The sequence below is a fragment of the Lissotriton helveticus genome, chromosome 3_2, assembly GCF_964261635.1.
Source record: "Lissotriton helveticus chromosome 3_2, aLisHel1.1, whole genome shotgun sequence".
NCBI lineage: Eukaryota > Metazoa > Chordata > Amphibia > Caudata > Salamandridae > Lissotriton > Lissotriton helveticus.
The window spans coordinates 48,729,262-48,743,065 of NC_136062.1; the positions used below are offsets into that span (position 1 = coordinate 48,729,262).

General features: G+C 54.6%; 1 protein-coding gene across 3 annotated transcripts in view; it reads right to left on the minus strand.

Moving 5' to 3' along the window:
- The window catches only part of SLC12A1 (solute carrier family 12 member 1), a 425,119-nt gene that overhangs the window by 293,169 nt on the left and 118,146 nt on the right, over positions 1-13,804 (minus strand). The gene's annotated exons all lie outside the window — the stretch shown is intronic.

Here is a 13,804-nt window from a genome sequence, read left to right on the forward strand (position 1 = left end):
AATAACACATGAGCTTATATACAGTCCTTTATGGTAATTAAGCATACAAATAAAAGTGTCTGGTTCAGAAGTTTCTAAGCCCCTACTGCTTTGAATATGGTAACTGTAAAAGTGGCAAAATCCCAAACTGCCCCCAACATTGCATAGGGAAATGCTAGAGAAAGAACGGAGCTGCCCTTGAACACGTGGTGCTGCTCCAGAATAGCCGAAATAATAAAAGTATCCAGAAAACAGCTCCCAGGTTACGGTGGCGAACCACTGTTTTCAAGGCAGAAGGGGGTTTTGGGGGGCAGCTGAGCCTCTAGGTCTGCCCCCCGGGTAGATTGGGAGGAGGAGGAGGGGGGCGAGATGGCGGCAGCCATTTTATGCTGTTGGGCTGTTTTGGGGATTGCCCAAAGACAGCCCAAATTTCAGTTTACAGCCCAAGGGTATTTGTAGGGTTACAGTGCCTGCCCAGCCACCATTTTAGGTTTTGGTAACCTGGTGGCTGGGAGCGCTGGCAGTTTAGGTTTTTTGTCGGGCTTGCTGTCTGGCGTGGTTTTTGGCGGATTATCGTTCAATTGCTGGTTTCCTGATTGAGCTGTGGCGTCTGAGGATTTTGATGTGCTGGATGCCATCCGCCTGCTCAGTGAGGCAGGGCGGATGGACCTCCTCGTGGGCCCCCAGTGCGGAGCGCGTCCACGGGGGTAGCGGTTGCCGTGCTGGCCTGCTCGCCGCCCCGGAAGTCAGTGAGGATTCAGGTGAGGGCGCAGGGCGGCCCAGAGGTTTCGAGCGCGGCCCTGGATAGCGGGGTAATGGCTGCGGGAGGGGTGGGGGGCCGCGGTAGGTAGGTTGTGAGGAGGGGAGCCGGGGGCGTCCTCACGCGGGTGCCCGAGCTTAAGTCTGGCCGCCCCACTGCTTAGGGAGCGGCCGCAACAGTGCCGGCGGGAATGGCAGGGGCAGCAGCGGCGCCTCATCGGGCTCAGCTGGAGCAGTTCAGAGGTGATTCTGGCGAGCGGCAGTGAAACAGCAGCGGGGAAGTGCGAGGAGCGCTTCCCCCGTTGCACTGGTGACGGGGTCTGTGGCGGGGCCGAGGGAGAGGGAGAGCGGGACGTGGTGGGGCAGCGTGAAGAGCGCTCCCCCCGCGGAGGGGAGGCAGGCTTTGTCTGGGGCGGGAGGTGCGGGAAAGAGGAACTCGGGCAAGCGGCAGGGAAGTGCCAAGAGCGTTTCCCCGGTGGCACTGTCGTCGCGTGTGGAACTACGTGGGGCAGCAGGCTGGAGTAGGGGGGGGTCAGAGGGCAGCCCCCCCTCGAGAGCTCGAGGAGCGCGGGGTGTCTGTGGGGGAGGGGATGGAGGTATGGAGGGGGATCAGGGGTGATGGTAGGGGGGAGGGGCCGCCGGGGGGGCTCCAGAGAACAGTGCAGGGCGGGAAGATGAGCTGGCACGGGGGCCAGGAGTGCCCCATTTCGCCAATGGGGCGGGCAGTTGGGCCGGGGGGACAAGTTGGGAGCGACAGGGGGGACAGGCGACGGGGGAGCCGTGTTGGGGGGTATGGGGGTCATGAGTGGATGGGGGCCTATGAGGGGGTTTGTTTGGAGGAGGTAGGGGGGCAGGGGGAAGGGTATGGGGGAGGGGCCCGGGGCCCAGCAGGAGCTGGAGGAGGATGGGGATTGGTCCCCTCTGTTAATATCGGTGGGGAGTGGGGGGAACTCGGAGGGTTTGGATGTTTTCGAGTCTTGGGGTAGGGGGTAAGGGAGGCGCGGGGACGCAGGGAGGGTGTGGGGGGCCGGGGCCTTTGGGGGCAGGGGGCAAGGATGGACGCGGGGGTTGTCGGAGGGGAGGGTGCCCGGAGCGGGGGGCTGGGGGGATGGAGGGGCGTGGTCCAACGACGGGGGTGCAGGTTTTGGGGGTTTGGTGTGGAGTGATGGCGAGGAGGAGGGGGGAGGCAGGAGAGGGAGCAGAGGGAGGATGGGGGGTCTTTGGGGACAGGGGCGTGAGGGATGGTATGGCGGCAGGGGGGGGTCAGGGTTCAGGCGGAGTGAGGGACCCAGCACCCCAGTCCGGCCTTTTCTCTTGCAGGAAGAAGAGCGGCGTGGGGCTCCTGACTTGGCAGGGCTGGGGACGGCGCAGCGGCGCCAAGGCGAAAGGAGGGCGGAGCCTCCCGCGGCGAGCCCGGTACCGGCGTGGATCTCGTCGCGGCCGGCACACGAAGGCCTGAGGTGGGCTCGCCGACCCCAGCACCCACGGGGCACCTGCGGCCTGGGGAGTCTCGCCGTTGGAGGAGCGACACGGGCGTGTCTTTTAATGTTGCTGGCAGGGGGCAGTCGGCGCCGCCGACGGGAAAGGGGTTTGGGGCAGATTCTGTGCAGGTGGTTGATGATGAGGACAGTTTGGAGGAAGGAGAGTTGAGGGATGGCGAGGGTGGAGAGGGGCGTAAGAATGGTGTTGCTAGTGACTTGCAGATGTCACGGGGCTAATGAGAGCGGACGGCCCGGGCATCACGTTGGGAGCCGAGGTCGGTGTCGATGGAGCGGCACGGTGGAGAGTGGACTGTGGATTCCTTAGTGTCAGGTACGAGAGAAGCGGTGGCTGCGGCGCGTTTGGTGTTTGTCGGGGTGGGGGCTCGGGGGGTGAGTGGCTGCGGAAAGGAAAGTATGTGATGGACAAAGGGGTGGGGCCTGACGTGGCGTTGGTGGAGCCGGCGGGGAAGGACTCGGGAGTAGTGGGGAAGGAGGAGGCTCCGGGGTTGACGGGGGACGGAGCAAAGGGGGCTGTGGCGGCCGGGGCTGCTGGCGGGCGGGACCGGCAGGCAGGGGCGCGACGGGGGAGGACGTCGCGTAGCCAGAGAGTAAGGAACTGAAGATTAAGAAGCTGCAGTACATGGGGGTTAAGAAGCCGCTGGGCGCCCATTTGATGCTGGCAACGAAGGAGCGGATTTGGAAAGGGGAGTACGTGGATATCCTTAAGCTGCTTCACTGGGAAGTGTGGGCGAAGGAGGGTTCGAAAGAGGAGGAGTACGAACTCCAGAAGAGGCCGAAGGTGCCTCTAATGATAGAGAACTGGACGGCGGCTTTCTTAATTTTCACGAGTGTATATTGCGAGAAATTTCCAGAGCGATCAGTGTCCTTGTTTAAATACATGGTCGTCATTCGGAAGGCCCAAATCACAGGGGGTGGTTTCGTTTGGGCTCATTATGATGAGGAGCTCAGGGCGTGCATGGCGTGGGACCCAAAGGTGAAATGGGGCGAGTTAGACACCGACATTTGGCAACATATGATGGGGTTGGCAGGGTCAGGGAAGACCATTTTTACGGCGAGCGGGCTGCCTATAATTTATTAGCCCTTTCAGGGACGCACCCACCCGGGGAGGGTTGGGGGCAGGGGCCAAAAACCAGTCCGGCGTTGCAGGTCCCTGTTGGGACTACAACAAAGGGGTGTGTACGCGAGAGCATTGCCGTTTCCTCCTTGAGTGTTCCGGCTGCGGGAAATATGGTCATCCCCTGGTCAGGTGCTGGGGTGTGGCGGGCACATCAAAGGGGAGTCAGCAAGATGCAGCAGGCGGTCAGCGGGCGGGCCCTCACCATGCAGCGGGGACAGGAATAAATGATAAGGGTCCTGTTGGTTGGTTAAGGTGGACCGGCTGGTGGCGGCGTTGCACGATTACCCCGACCCGAGGGGCCGCCGAATGTTTGAGGTTGGGGTTCATGGAAGGGTTCTGCCTGGGTTATGAGGGGCCCAGGCGGCTGAGGTGGGCTGATAATCTGAAGTCCACCAGGGTGCACCCAGAGGTGGTGCGGAGCAAGCTGGAGAAGGAGGTGTGCGAGGGCCGCATGGCGGGTCCTTTCGAGGATTGGCCATTGGAGGATCTAATAGTCTCCCCGGTTGGGATCATGCCAAAGAAAGAGAAAGGGCAGTTTTAAATTATTCATCACCTGTCCTAGCCCAAAGGGGGCTCGGTAAATGATTACATTGACGAACGGCAGCCACGGTGTCTTATTCCTCCGTTGATGCTGCCATGGCCTTGGTAGTGTCGGCGGGCGCAACAGCAAGGATGGCAAAGTGCAACATCATGTCGGCTTCCTGGCTGCTCCCAGTCCATCCAGATGATTGGGGCCTACTGGGGATTCAGTTTGACGGCCGCTGGTACGTGGACAAAGCATTGCTGATGGGCTGCTGGATGTCATGCGCACTTTTTGAGTGCTTCAGTGCATTCCTGCAATGGCTGTTCACGGAACGGACGGGTCACCAAGGTGTCACGCACTACCTGGATGACTTCTTTTGGGTCGGCTCCTCCGGTTCCGCAGACTGTCAGGAGGCACTGGACAGGTTCCAGGATCTCATGGGGGAGTTGGGGGTGCCACTGGTGCCGGAAAAGACAGTGGGGCCGGGCACGGTACTGTCATTTTTGGGGATTGAACTGGACTCGGTGGCTATGGAGGCCCGTTTACCAGTGGAGAAAAAGCAGCATATACTGGAGCTGCTGGAAGGGATGTTGGCACGACCCAAGGTCACAGTGTTGGAGATTCAGGTGTTGCTGGGCCACCTCAATTTTGCATGCAGAGTAGTGCGCATGGGGAGGACTTTTTGTAGAAAACTGGCCAGGGCCTTGGCGGGGCGTCACCCGCCGCATCACCACGTCCGGCTCCCGGTGGGAGTGAAGGAGGATTTACGGATGTTCAGATTTTCTCGGATGCGGCGGGGAGCGACGGTTTTGGATTGTACTGGCAAGGTCGGTGGTGCGCAGAGAAGTGGCCCCTGGAATGGGTGGGGGGTGGCAGGAGTATCGCCTTCCTCGAGCTTTTCCCTATGGTGGTGGTGGTGGCGCTATGTGGGGAACTTCTGGCACACAGGAGGGTAACGTTTCACTTGGACAACATGGCGGTGGTGGATGTGGTCAATCGGCAGTTGGCCAGGGATGTCCAGGTGTTGAAGCTGCTGCGAGTGTTTGTGCTGGGCTGCTTGCGCTTTAAAATTGCCTTTCGTGCGGTACATGTGCCCGGGGTCGACAATGATATAGCGGATGCTTTGTCTCGTTCGCAGTGTGGGAGATTCCGTGGCTTAACCAAGGACGCAGATTGGGACCCAACCAGCATCCCGCCTCAGATGTGGTACGTAGGCAACACAGGATGTTGCTGCTGGTTCTAGGGTCCTTGGCGGTGTCGACGAAGGTGATGTACTTGACTGCTTGGGAGGATTACTTGGCGTCCAGGGCACGGTGGCGGGCCCCGTGAGGGGAGAGGCAGGAGGACGTAGTTCAGTTCATCCTGGATTTAATTGACAAGGGACTCACGCGGGCAAACTGGCGGGGATCGCGTTTATGGGTAAACACTGTGGGGGTATGCGCCATCGGCGGGGGAGCTCGGGTCTCGCATGTTGGAGGGGTGGGCCCGAGAGTGCGGGAGGCGGTGCAGTGTCCGACAGCCTTTGTCGCCGGGGTTGCTGGACCAGGCATTGAGGTTTTGCCGGGTGTGTGTTTTGATGCAGGGGAAGCCTGTTTGTTTGCCACTCTGATGACATGGATGTTTGCGGGAGCCTTTAGGGTATCCGAGTTAATGGGCGTGAGGAAGGACGCGGGAGTCCAGTGGTCGGAGGTTTCGTTCGGGTAGGTGGAGGTGCGCTTGTGGCTGAGGAAAGCGAAGATAGATCAGAGGGGGGTAGGTCGCTGGGTTTCTTTGCCGGCGGTCGCATCGGGGGGTGGGGCCCTGTGAGGTGGGGGTTGAGACTTAGGGCGGCGGTGCGGTTGGATGGGGCTGTTTTCCGGCATGCGGACGTCCGTCGGGTTCGCAACTACTGGCGGTTCTGCGTAAGGCATTGCAGGGGCTGGGGCTGGACGGGAAGCGCTTTGGCACCCACTCTTTTAGGATTGGCGCGGCGTCGTAGGTGCATCGGCAAGGGTGGGGGCGAGGGGACATCATGCGGCTGGGCAGATGGACGTCAGAATGTTATCGGCGCTATGTACGGGGCGCGTCCAGCGTTTGAAGCGCGCGGTGGGTATGGTGGCCATTGTATTTACTGTTTGTTTCTCTTTTAGGTTCGGTGGCAGGTCCCCTCGCCAGAGACATGGCGGTTTGGATCGTGGGGCATTCAGGTGCAAGCACGATCCAGTTACTTAGGTGAGAATTTGGGTTTCAATCCTAATGTGTTTTCCATACGTTGGAAGGGAAAAGGGGGCATGTTGTGGCGAGAATTAGTGTCCACTCTCAATAGCATGGTTGTGGCAGGTAGGTGTCCTGACGTCTTGGTGTTACATTCGGGTGAAAATTATATGGTGAGGGAGATTGGTTTGGTGCTTATGAGGGCCATGAAGAGGGATTTGGGGGAGATTAAGAGACGGTGGGCAGGGTGCCTTGTAGGTTGGACAGAGTTTGTGCCGCGCCGGGTGTGGAGGGGCACGGTGCACCCTCAGGCAATTGATGAGGCGAGGAGGAAGGTAAATGTGGAGATGGTGAGGTTCTGCAGGCACCTGGGTTTCTCTAGGATCTGGCACAAGGACATAAGATATGACGCCCCGGAACTGTTTCGGGGAGATTGGGTTAATTTGTCTCATCTGGGCATGGACCTGCTGGAATTACGCGAGGTGTTGTCACGGTTGTTGGGGGTTCGCTAGAGAGTCGGTGGTCCTGGGTGTTTGGGGAGCGGAGGGAGAGTGGGGGGCAGAAAAAGTAGGGAGGCGGTGTATACACCTATCCTCCTGACTTTTCCTGGGTGGCGGTGTTGTTTTGGAAGTTGGCCAAGTTTGGCTGGAGTTTTGGTAGTTAGCGTTAAGTTGGGGAGTTGGTGTTCAGGAATGCGGAAAGGTTAAACAGGTTGGAGGTTTTACATTGGAGCTCATTAGTTACAGTTGCAGGTAGACGGATAGGAGGTTAGGTTTTGGGGGTTAAGAAGGTCAAAGGTTATGGGATAAGATTGTCTATTACGGTGTATTATTTAATGTATTTGCATTTTATGTATTGTGTTTTGCAGGGTGGGGGGATGTTTTTATCATGTGGGGATTGTAGGGGCGGGGGAAGGAAAGGCAAGGGGTCAGGTAACTCAATGTTTAGAGAGGTTTTTGTTTTGTAAGGCAAGGAGCCAGTTTTAATAAAGTTTGTGATGTGCACCTGTTTCAATTTTCACACACAAATCGGTTGTCAGTCTGGCTTGCCCCCCTTCTCCCTCTCAAGTGCTGGTTTCACGCTCGAGCCCTCTGCGCACTCGAGATGAGAGTGGAGTCAGTCTACACGCTCCGCTGATGCCGGTTGGGGAGCGCTTTCAGAAAGGGCAAGACCGCTACTCCTTTGGGACTCGTCTGGCCTCGGCACGCTACAGAAATGTTCACGGTGGCAAACAGCTGATCTCCCTTTGGGGAGGTTAGGCGCAGCACCGCCGACACCTGGCTCTCTGGAACGCAGATGCCAGGAAAGACTGCTTATCTCTGGGTGCAATGCTGAGTTTCAGGAAGCATTTGGTATGAAACAAAGAGTGCTGTAGGTTGATTATTGAAGTTGAGTTGGGAGCGCACTTCTGCTGAAAAGCTCTTCCCTCCAAACCTGCGGCATGTCGCGACTTTCCTGCCTGGAGACCGCTTTGAAGATCAATCACGCTGCCACTCCCTTTGTATTGGGAAGCGCGTTCCGTCCGCTAGCTTAAAACAAGGTTCTCCCCGAGTTGGATTAGTGAAACCACATGCTTTAGACAGAGTGACTGTAATAAGGAGCTCCATACGCACTGATTCCAGTAACAGTGTTTGCTTTAGAGAGACACTAATGAGGAGCTCCACACGCACTAAGTCCAGTAACAGCGTTTGCTACAGAGAGACACTAATGAGGAGCTCCACACGCAGTCCAGTAACAGTGTTTGCTTTAAAGAGACAGTAATGAGGAGCTCCACACGCACTGATTCCAGTAACAGTGTTTGCTTTAAAGAGACAGTAATGACCAGCTCCGCAGGCACTAAGTCCAGTAACAGCGTTTCCTTTAGAGAGACACTAATGAGAAGCTCCACAAGCACTGAGTCCAGTAACAGCATTTGCTTCAGAGAGACACTAATAAGAAGCTTCACATGCACTGAGTACCAACAACAGTGTTTGATTTATAGAGACACTAATGAGGAGCTCCACACACACCAAGTACCAACAACAGCGTTTGCTTCAGAGAGACACTAATGAGGAGCTCCACACGCATTCAGTACCAGTAACAGCGTTTGCTTCAGAGAGACACTAATGAGGAGCTCCACACGCACCAAGTACCAACAACAGCGTTTGCTTCAGAGAGACACTAATGAGGAGCTCCACACACATTCAGTACCAACAACAGCGTTTGCTTTAGAGAGACACTAATGAGGAGCTCCACACTCACTGAGTCCAATAACAGCGTTTGCTTTAGAGACAGACAGTAATGAGGATCTCCACATGCACTGAGTGCAGAAACAGTGTTTGCTTTAGAGAGACAGTAATGAGGAGCTCAAAACGCACTAAGTCTAGTAATAGCGTTTCCTTTAGAGAGACACTAATGAGAAGCTCCACACGCACTGAGTCCAGTAACAGCGTTTGCTTCAGAGAGACACTAATGAGGAGCTTCACACGCACTGAGTATCAACAACAACGTTTGCTTTAGAGAGACACTAATGAGGAGCTCCACACGCACTGAGTCCAGTAACAGCGTTTGCTTTAGAGAGACACTAATGAGGAGCTCCACACGCACTGAGTCCAGTAACAGCGTTTGCTTCAGAGAGACACTAATGAGGAGCTTCACACGCACTGAGTACCAACAACAACGTTTGCTTTAGAGAGACACTAATGAGGAGCTCCACACGCACTGAATCCAGTAACAGCGTTTGCTTTAGGGAGACACTAATGAGGAGCTCCACACGCACCGAGTACCAACAATAACGTTTGCTTCAGAGAGACACTAATGAGTAGCTCCACAGGCACTCAGTACCAACAACAGCGTTTGCTTTAGAGAGACACTAATGAGGAGCTCCACACTCACTGAGTCCAATAACAGCGTTTGCTTTAGAGAGACACTAATGAGGAGCTCCACACGCACTGAGTCCTAAAACAACATTTGATTTAGAGAGACACTAATGAGGAGCTCCACATGCACTGAGTCCAGTAATAGCGTTTGCTTTAGAAAGACACTAATGAGGAGCTCCACACGCGCTGAGTACCAGCAACAGCGTTCACCACATGCTGGGTTTTTTACAGAGCCCCAGCTGGACTCACAAATCCCACGGCTGGATTCAGGCTGGTTTGGAGGAATCCTTGTGGCTCCCTAGGAGTCCCAAGGACAGGGAGAGAGCTGCAAGCAGACAACCCTCTTGAGAGCACTGGGGCACAAAGCAAATAGCAGGCAGCAGTAGACAGGCAGACCAGCACAACAAAACCAGTAGGTCTAACTGGTGATCTCTCCTGGCAGTGCCATAGGGCCTTGGCGGAACAGAGTGGGGTAGCAGCTGGTAGCATGGCAGCAACAGAAAAGCAATCCAGTGAGTCCTTTAGGCCTCCCAGCAAGTAGCAGGCAGCAGGGAAACAGCAGAAGAGCAGTCCAGATGAGTCATTTGAGCAGTGCAGCAGTGCAGCTGTCCTTCAGACAGATGAGTCATTTGAGCACTGCAGCAGTCCTTCTGACAGGGGTTCGGTTTCAGTTCCAAAAGTGCTCTGAAATCATTGGGTCAGAGACCCTGTAGTTATACTCTAAATGTCTTTGGTCTAGGGGGAATTGTAAATAAACCTTTACAAGTGAATGTAAATGTAAATGTAGGAATTTGTAAAGCGCACAGCTACCTCCACCGGAGGTGTCCCGGCGCTGTCCGTATACCGCTTAGGAACCCTTCCTGGCTTTCCTGGGAAATGTCCACTCCTGGGCACCCCCCAGGTGCAGCCAGGCATCCCAGCGCTTTTGGGGCCGTTGTGGAGACTAAGCAAGCTATTGCCCAGAGTTGCAGCGTGGGACCCATGATCAGAACAGGCACTGAGGCGAGAATATCCAGTCAGGGGAATTAATGAGCCGGAGACCCGCCGAGGCGGGAATCGAACCCTGGTCCCTGGCCAGAGCTCTGCATCAAGGTCTGCCTGCTCTAACCATTGAGCCACACTTCTCCACCCAACACTCCCTTTCAAACCTAGCCCTGGCTCCAAACGTACAGTAGGGGGTATATTAGCCTTTTTGTGTGAGGGCAGGACACACCCTATTCAAATGTGAGTGTGCCCCACCTCCCTCTCCCCGAGCCCAGAAAGACTATCAGTATGCATATGGATGCAGATGCCTCTCTTGTCACACCCAGCCTTTCTTGTGTTGTGTCTGTCTGGAAAATAGGCACAAAGTGTAGGCAAAGACGTGGAGTGGAGTCAGGCTGCAACGCACTAGAGTTCTAAGCGCAGTGAAATGCCCACTTTCTAAAAGTGTTTTTAAAATAGCACTCGCCAGTAATCGCTCGAAACTCTTGCTGCCCTCTTGACGCTCCTGACACCACCCTGAGGCCTCAGCCAATCGGCCGCAAGGGAGGAGGAGATTGAGGCAGAGCCTAGGCTAGAAAGCTCACCGCAACGCGACCTCAGGCGATTCTAGGCCTGTTGTCACGCTGACAAGCTGTTGCTCGCTCTAATTTACTTTTAAAATTCTCACTTGAAAACTGTTACGTGATTTAGTTTCTGTGTTTTTTTAAAATAGCACTCACCAGTAATCGCTCGAAACTCTTGCTGCCCTCTTGACGCTCCTGACAAAACTCTGAGGCCTCAGCCAATCGGCCGCAGGGAGGGAGGAGATTGAGGCGGAGCCTAGGCTAAAAAGCTCACCGCAACGCGACCTCAGGCGATTCTAGGCCTGTTGTCACGCTGACGGGCTGTTGCTCGCTCTAATTTACTTTTCAAATTGTCACTTGAAAACTGTTACCTGATTTTGTTTCTGTGTGTTTTTAAAATAGCACTCGCCAGTAATCGCTCGAAACTCTTGCTGCCCTCGTGACGCTCCTGACACCACCCTGAGGCCTCAGCCAATCAGCCGCAAGGGGGGAGGAGATTGAGGCGGAGCCTAGGCTAGAAAGCTCACCGCAACGCGACCTCAGGCGATTCTAGGCCTGCTGTCACGCTGACGGGCTGTTGCTCGCTCTAATTTACTTTTAAAATTGTCACTTGAAAACTGTTACCTGATTTTGTTTCTGTGTGTTTTTAAAATAGCACTCGCCAGTAATCGCTCGAAACTCTTGCCTCCCTCTTGATGCTCCTGACACCACCCTGAGGCCCCAGCCAATCGGCCGCAAGGGGGAAGGAGATTAAGGCGGAGCCTAAGCTTAAATGTACGTGACACCGTGGGAGCGCAGCGGACGCGTGTAGCGGACGCGCCAAAGGCAAGCCCGTCTGCGCCTGTCCGCGCCCCGATGGGCCCAGGGATCAGGCACTCTGGCCATTCTCTTAAATACTCCTCAGAGGAACTCAGGTCCTTTTCCAAAGAGCACTCACCTCTTGATGCGGCCGCCGGTAATCGCCTAAAAATTAACGGAAGCTTCCACATACATAGCTCCCTTCCTGCCCCTACCTGCATTCCTTACCACTCCCTTACCCCTGACTCTACCACATTTAAACACTCTGCTCTCCGCATCCTGTATCTCAATACACGTTCTCTTGTCAAACATCAGCTTGATATTTTCTTACTGCCCGCAGCAGACAAACCAGATATACTTTTGCTTACCGAAACCTGGTTGTCCCAGGACTCTATTCCTGATATCTTGGCCGCCCTACTCCAGGACTATTACATCCTGCAGGCTAATCGATCTTCAGGCAGACCCGGTGGTGGAGTCGCAGCTATTATACTCAAACACCATAAATTTGCTTGTATATCTCCTTTGGCTCTGCCGGCGGTGGACAATATAGTTATTAAACTTGACTCCAGCTCTGGAGCTCTTAATTTTGTCCTGCTTTATCGGCCTCCCCAGCCCATGCCTAATTTTCCCATCTCCTTATGTGAACAGCTGGCTAATTTGGCCATGGATTTTACAAATACCTTACTCGTAGGCGACTTGAACTATTGGCTCAATGATGCCCTAGGAGGACCTCACCCCACAGAGTTACTCGATTTACTCTTAAATTTAAATTTTGTTCAACACATTCATTCTGCCACCCACATTAAGGGCCACGCATTGGGCCAAATCTGGTCTATCAATCTCTCACTGACAGAACTGTCCATCTCTCCTTGCATATGGTCGGACCATCACTTAATACAATTTAATGTTGTCATGCTTTCCAAGCTCAGGAACATCACTTCAGGGGGCGGAGTCACTAGAAAGTGGAGGGCCTTAGATAAACAAGCCTTTGCGGACACACTGGCCAGCTCAGTACCCACTTTCAACTCAGATATTAATTCTATGGAAGTCAATATCTCTTCTTGGCTGCAGTCGGCCTGTAATATTCACGCCCCACTTACCACTCGTCACTCTGACTCCCAAAAATGGTTCTCTGCTGAACTAAAAAAACAGAAACTTGAGCTCCGTCAAAAGGAAAGAAAATGGAGATCATGCTACTCCCCGGAAGACAAAGACCAGTTCTCTTTAGCCCGTAAAGAATATAAAATCGCCATTCTGGGAGCCAAAGCAGCCTACTTCTCACAAAGAATATTAGACTCCCAGAACAAGTCGAAGGAAATGTTCTCAATAGTTAACGACCTCTGTAACCCCGAAAGGATCCTTCCCAAACAAACTCCCACTCAAGACCTATATGATTCCCTGAACAACTTCTTCCTGGAGAAGATCTCTACAATCAAAGCCAGCATTCCCACTACATGGCCCATCTCCCTCTTGCCTTTTTTGTCCAAGGTCTTGGAGGCACATGTCACCACTTGCCTCTCGCAATTTATCGAGGAGTCCAACTTCCTGGCTAACAACCAGGCCGGCTTTAGACCAGCCCACTCCACAGAGGCTGTGATTCTCGCCGTGCTGGACAACCTCTGAAGTAAGGCCGACAGAGGATTACCCCAGGCATTAGTCCTTCTTGACTTATCGGCGGCATTCGACACGGTGGACCACAACATCTTACTCCACCGTGTCGAGTCCGCCGGAGTCCGTGGGCCTGCTTTGTCTTGGGTCAAATCCTTCTTAGAGGGGAGATCTCAGGCAGTCAGGTTGGGCCCTTTCAGCGCCACCAGTGCTCCGTCATCCTGCGGGGTCCCTCAGGGCTCCTCCTTGTCCCCCCTTCTTTTTAATTTGTACCTTTTACCCCTCCTTCACTCTTTAAGCAGGTGGGACGTCACCGTGTTCAATTACGCGGATGACCTGCAAATTATTTTTCCCCTCACCTCCCCTGACGCTGTCTCCAACTTCCAGTCGGCCATGACACACATCCAGCACTGGATGTACCAAAACCAACTAAAGCTCAATCCGGGCAAGACTGAGCTCCTCCTTCCTGGGAGAAGCGCCTCTTATTGGGGCCCTCAGTTCTGGCCTACTGAGCTTGGTACACCTCCTTCTCCTGCTGACTGTGTGAAGAGCCTCGGGGTCATTATCGACTCCGGCCTCACTCTCAAGGCCCAGGTGAGTGCAGTAACATCTTCCTGTATGTTCCAGCTATACAGGATACGGAAGGTTGCCCACTTCCTGACTCCCGAAGCACTGCTACAAGTTATCATAGCCTTGGTGATGTCCCGTCTGGACTTCTCAAACTCGATCTATCATGGTCTTCCCAAATCCCTGTTGTCCAGGCTACAAATCATCCAGAACCAGGCTGCCAGACTCGCACTCAAACTTTCCAGATGGCAGTCGGCTCGACCTCTATTGTATCAACTTCACTGGCTTCCAGTCAGTGAAAGAATAGCTTTTAAGGTCCATTGCCTGGTCTTCAAAGCTCTTACCGGTCCATC